We start from the raw sequence: 6000 nt of genomic DNA, 5'->3' as shown, positions 1-6000 counted from the left end.
AAGCACCCTTAGTTATAATTAGTTTTCCCTAGCTTAGCTATACTATACCCCTAGCCCTACTTATTTATTACCTTAGTTTAGCTACCTAGCGCCCTTAGTCTTAGTAGTATTTTACTCCTAGCTTAGCTACCTCGCGCCCTTAATATTAGTTATACTAGGTTACGTTTTAAATAAGATATAAGTTATCCCTTATACTAACCTTAGAAATCTATATAACTTTACTATAATTCCCTATTAGCACGACTCCCGCCTAAATACTATAGGAGACTAATAAGAACGTTAGTTAATTCTTTTACCCTAGGTATTTATTATAGGATACCTTATAGTTAATAATCTAAGTACCTATAATAATATTTACTTTTCTTAAGGAAGTTACCTTTAACTCCTTAAGGCTCCCTAGAAAAGAAGGAACTTAGAAGCTACTAAGTAAACTCTAGGAAATTACTTAGAAATCTTAGAAATAATAACTAAGCGGATTATATAGATATTTTATAGAGATTTCCCTTAAGGATATATTATATAGGGAATATACTATAATTTCCTAAGTAATAATAGCTCCTTAAGGATTATACCGATATTTCCTTAAGAGGTTACTATAAGAATATAGTAGGGAAACTATAGAGAAATACTTATACTTACTTAAGGAAAATACTAGGAAATACTATTAATATACCGTACTACTATTATATAATTATAAGGTTAAGATATTACTTAGTTAAAGCCCTAAGTAAGGTCTTACGCTCGCTATAATATATATAAAAGATAGAGAACCTATTAGATCTTAAGCGGGTAAAGAAGAATATAGATAGTTATTACTACTCTTACTTTAACTTATAAGACTAATAGCTAGTTTATATTTAACACGCGTAATAACATATAGTAGCTAGTTTATATAATACGTTTAACTATATATAGTAGCTAGTCTATTTAGTTACCTATTAAACTTATACTAGATTTAAGTAAACAGCTATATTAAAATATCGGCCCTATACTAAGGGACTAGTATATAATAATTTCGCCCTTCTTAGCTTTATATTTACCCTTACCTTTATTATATACTATACTCTTATATTAGCTATAGAGTTATATTAATATATACCGCTTAGTAATATAGCTATACTTATAGTAATTATAGTAACTTTATAATTAAACCGACTTATTATAGGGTTTATATTAAAAGATTTATACTTTAAGGACTAAGCTTAGGTTATAAAGCTTATTAGCTTCCTTTAAGCTACTAACCTTAATAAGTATAGTTATCGCTATTAATATCTTAGATTAAGGGTATAGCGCTTAAGCTTAAAAGACCTTAACTTTATTTACCTTTATAATCTTATAAAGTAATCGCTTCCTATTTACTATTACTACCCTTAAAGGGATATTCTTAGCGACTACTATATATATATAGTAGGTAATTATAGCCTTTAGTCTAAATATAGCCTTAACCTAGCCTTAGTCCCTTTAATAAGCTCTTACTAAAGTATTAAATATAACCGCGATATCTCTACTTTAAAGGCGCCTTACCGCTATAGCGCTTATAGCTTTTAAGGCTATATTTACCGCCTTTACTATATCTTTTAATTCGCGGCTTAAGATTTTAGGCAATACCCTAGTAAAGACTACGATAATCTCGCGTTTATAGTATAGTAGGACCTATTTTACTATAGCTTTATATTAAGTTAGTCCTTTAATCTTAGCTATAACCGCGGCCTAGGTTCGCTTTAAGCCCCCTAGGCCTAAAGTAATACTTAAGTAGAGTTCTTCCTTAACTACCTCTTTAATTACTTCTTAAATTATTATCTTAAAGCTCTCGTTTATATAGAGTACCGCCGACGATACGCTACTAGCGCGGCTCTTTACCTTAGAGAGCCGTTCGACTACTACCTATACCTTACTAAACTATATAATTAGGGTAAAGCCTATAAGTTTATTATATATTACTTTTTTAATAGGGTCGCTTAATACTTAGGCCGGTATTATATCGCTGCTTTAGGTTTATTAACTCGCCCTATTATAGTATATAAATTTAAGTAGCGTCTCTTTACGCTACGCGCTTTAGTCGAGCTTAGTACGTTAAGGGCTATTATTATATTTACCTACCCTTTAGCCTTAGTATAGTATTATTACTAAGGGTAATTAATACCGCTAAATTAATTCCTAGTATTAATTAGTATTTTAGTTATAATATATACTTATTATAGGCGTATATTAGTTTCGCGAGAAGTTTTTTTTCTTTCTCCCTTTAAGATTAATAATAAATTACTCTTAGTCTAGCTATTAAGGCTATTTAAGCTCTTTTATACTATCTAGGTTAATATGTTCCTAAATCTTATAAGTCTAGGCCTATAATTTAATCCCTTTAATTTATAGGGTTTAATTAAGGCTTTCCCTTAATCTTATAATATAATTATCTCTTTTTACTTCCTTTAATACTATCTAAGGAAAAATAAAGGTTCTAGCTTAATAAGTAATATCCTTTTTTAAGGGATATATAATTTATAATTTATATATTTCTAGTAGTACCCCTTAGTATAGCTAGGTTCCTTACCTTAATACTATAATTTAAGCGTTATAATAGCGTTAATAGCTTATAAATAGCTTTAAAGGTAATATTAGCGGGTAAAAGATAATCTAGCTATATAGACCGGGCTTATAACTCTTAAGTAAGGGCTTAAGAGTATAGTAAAAGAAATAAGGGCATAGAAAGGTAAATTTAGTAATATATATCTTAGTTTATCTATTAAGATAAGGGAGGGGCTTATATAAGTATAGTAACTATATATAGCTAGCTAAAAAAAGGTATTAAGATATTCCTATACCTAAGTTAGGACTATATAATATCCTTAGGCTAAGGGAGTTATATTAGTTAGGCAAGCTTTCTTATATATAACTATTAGGTCTACTAGGTATAACTTATAGCCTCTTATACCTACTCTCCTTAATAGAGCTATATTATTAGCCTTTAATATCTCCCGCTTAAATACTTCGTCCCTCCCCGTGCTTAAGGGCTTAAACTAGGACTTCTTTAATTATAACCGTTAGGCCTCCGCTAGTAATAAGTAAGGGGCGTAATAGGGAGTAGTCCCTATGCGTAGCGCACTAACTAAAGCGCTATAAGCGCTAAGGCTCCCGCCCTTAGAGGACGGAAGATAGATAGTCTAGGCCCTAAAGTACTATATATATATATAGCACTTATAGTAGCCCTTTTAACTAATATATCCTTTTCTTAAGCTTTATATCTAGCTTTAAATATATTAAATTAATAGTAGTTATTACCTTTATAGACTATTTAAAAGATTATCTTATTAACTATCGGCGGTTTTTATTTATAATATATATACTAGCAGCAATTATTTAAACGCAAATTTACTTATATATTATAGAAGTGGGCCTATCTCTATTAAGTAAGTGTTTCCTGCAAAAGGTGGAATAGTCTCTCCAGAATAACCATTCAATATGCATGACAGTCAGCCGTCAGAAGGACCACGGGTCACTAGGTATAACGGCTTCTCTATAATAATCGTTGTACCTCCGTGGCTTAGCAGTCAAGCGGGGGGAAGCCTGCCGGGGAACATCCTCGCATTTTCCACGAGGTTTTCCACGCTATCCACTTGTTGGAACAGACTTTGTCGTGCCTTTTCGAGAATCGCCCAGGAAATCTCCGATGGCTACCGAGGCCAAGACATCAGACAGCACCGAACCAGGCTATGAATTCCTAGCTTTATCGAGCACGGGAAAGCTGCATGACGGATCAAGAGTGTTGCAAGTTGGCATCGATGGACACTCCAAATTTATTAAGCACATGTCGTTGGAGATTTCCTTTAGAACTAACTCTCCAGGGAACCGAGCTCGGCAAGCCAAGGTCAATGCAGCCCGGCCAATTCATGATGTATGATATCTCGTCCGATCATCCTCAGGTGTATTCAGACGGAAGACCCGGCACCTTGCAGATCGAGATCAATTTTATATAAAAGTTCTTACTTAAAGTACTTTTGCTAGGAATTTCTTAGGAAAGGTACTTCGGTGCATGCAATCTATCTAAACCTGTATGCCGGTTAACGCAGGCCCTCTTATACGGTAGAAGAGGCAAATAGAAACACATGCGCACATGATCTCTTATGGTATCAGCCCTGGGGAATTCAATATCCATTGAACGTTTAAAATTCAATTAAACAATTAAACATAGGATTAGTCCCAGCAGAGTTACAAACTTTATAAAGCTGGTAATAAAAGTAATTACTTTAATACTTGGCATAGGCAAGCCGCATCGCCTTTGTTCCGTGATGCCTCGAAAGGCGGGGCGCCGATGCTGCGGCACGTGAGCAAAGCTTGGTCAACGTCGACCACGCAACTTTTGCCGACGTCGACCAGATGACGGCCTCCTGGAGCCCCAGGGCGGACAGAAACCGCTGGCTGGACAGTGGTTGTTGCAATCTTGGGCGACCCTGTCCTGACACTCGCAACAACATGACATGAAATGCTTGCCGACGTTCTTTGAAATTTGAATCATGCTTTGCCGTCGTCCTCGTCTCCGAAGCGGGCTCCGAGCGGTCCAACATCCCCTTTGTGCTCAGGACGGCACGCTGGCCGAGGCCGAGGTGAATCCGGCAGACGATACTGCATACATGAACTGACTCTGCTTCAGAGGCTCCCTGAATCTGCAGGCCTCATGAGAAGCTCGCGTATGTCCTTGTCCGTGAGTCGTGTCGGGCTGGTCCACTGGCCCTGCACCCAAGATATGGCCCGTCCACGCAAAGCCGCCCGAGGTGGCCGAGACCCCGGGGCGCCTCATGAACTTGGTTGCTCCGAATCCGTGGACTGGCCCTGCAATTGGAGCCAATCCTTCGGCCAGCGTAATCACACTGCTCCTCGGCATTTTGACCATAGCCTGGAGCGAGACTCTGCATCTCTTGTGCAGGCCTTGCTACGACTCGGCGCCACGCTCTCCGACGGGCTTCAATCTTTTTGTCGACCAGGCGCCAGAGGAACAAGATCTTGCTGTCGGTCCTGACTCAGTACACCGACGATCTGAGCTACACTTGTGTCAATGACTGTCGAACTTGGGCGATGCGGAGGCTTGAATACGACTCAGCGCCAATTGACGCTTGCCCTGGAAATGCGGGTCAAATCCCAATGATGGAGATCCAACTGGGCACAACGCCATAGTTCGGCATATGCTTGCTCACACGTTCCGTCTTCGAGCTTGGGTAACATGGCGGATGTTGCAACTGGCGCAAGGCACAAGGGACAGGCACTGTTGTCGTTGGGGCAGCAACTGGATCGCCCGACTGGCATGGCATCATGCTTGCGCATGACGAAGCTTATACTAGCCAAGGTCCACCCTGAAAGGTTATTCGATCGGACCGTGGACAGCATTGGACATAACTTGGCATCTGCATTCTCGGAGGTTAATGCTATGGTCGAAGATTCTGTTGCGATCTTTCGCAGATGGCACCCCTGTACCCACACGGGTCCTGTCCCAGAGGGGGCCTTCCGTCCTTCCTGTTCGGGTGTTCAATAAGATCAGCTTCTTTGTTTCACGGCTTTGAATCTTTATACAACACAAACACTACCCACCCACACCAACCGTCCTCCCTCCAGCTGAAGGACGCTTTCAAGTCACTCGCCTCCCTCTGTCCGAGATGGAGCAAATAGCCAGATTGTGCTCGCTGGCCTCCCTGGTCCCCCAAAGCTCGAGGTAAACCAGGGCAGCCGTTGATCTACCTGTCGAATAGTACGGTCGCAGATTACCCGGTTGAACGCACGTTCCAGGGTCGGCCTCATTGTGCTGGATGAAATTCGTCTGCTCTTTGCCGCCCCTCTCCATCGCCAAATCCAGGCTCTTCTCCAGTCGTCGACTCCGCTGCGGGACCCTCACGCTGTACACGAAGCAGGGGTGGTTGATGGACAGTTGAATAACCTCATCTTTTTCGTGCATGACCGAAGAGGCAAGCTGGGCGAGGGTGGCGACCGGGCCCGGCCTTTCTGTTCAGCCTATTG

Source organism: Hirsutella rhossiliensis (genome assembly GCF_020360975.1).
Source record: "Hirsutella rhossiliensis strain HR02 chromosome Unknown scaffold00005, whole genome shotgun sequence".
NCBI classification, from domain to species: Eukaryota; Fungi; Ascomycota; class Sordariomycetes; order Hypocreales; family Ophiocordycipitaceae; genus Hirsutella; species Hirsutella rhossiliensis.
Note: the sequence above shows the minus strand (reverse complement) of the source record.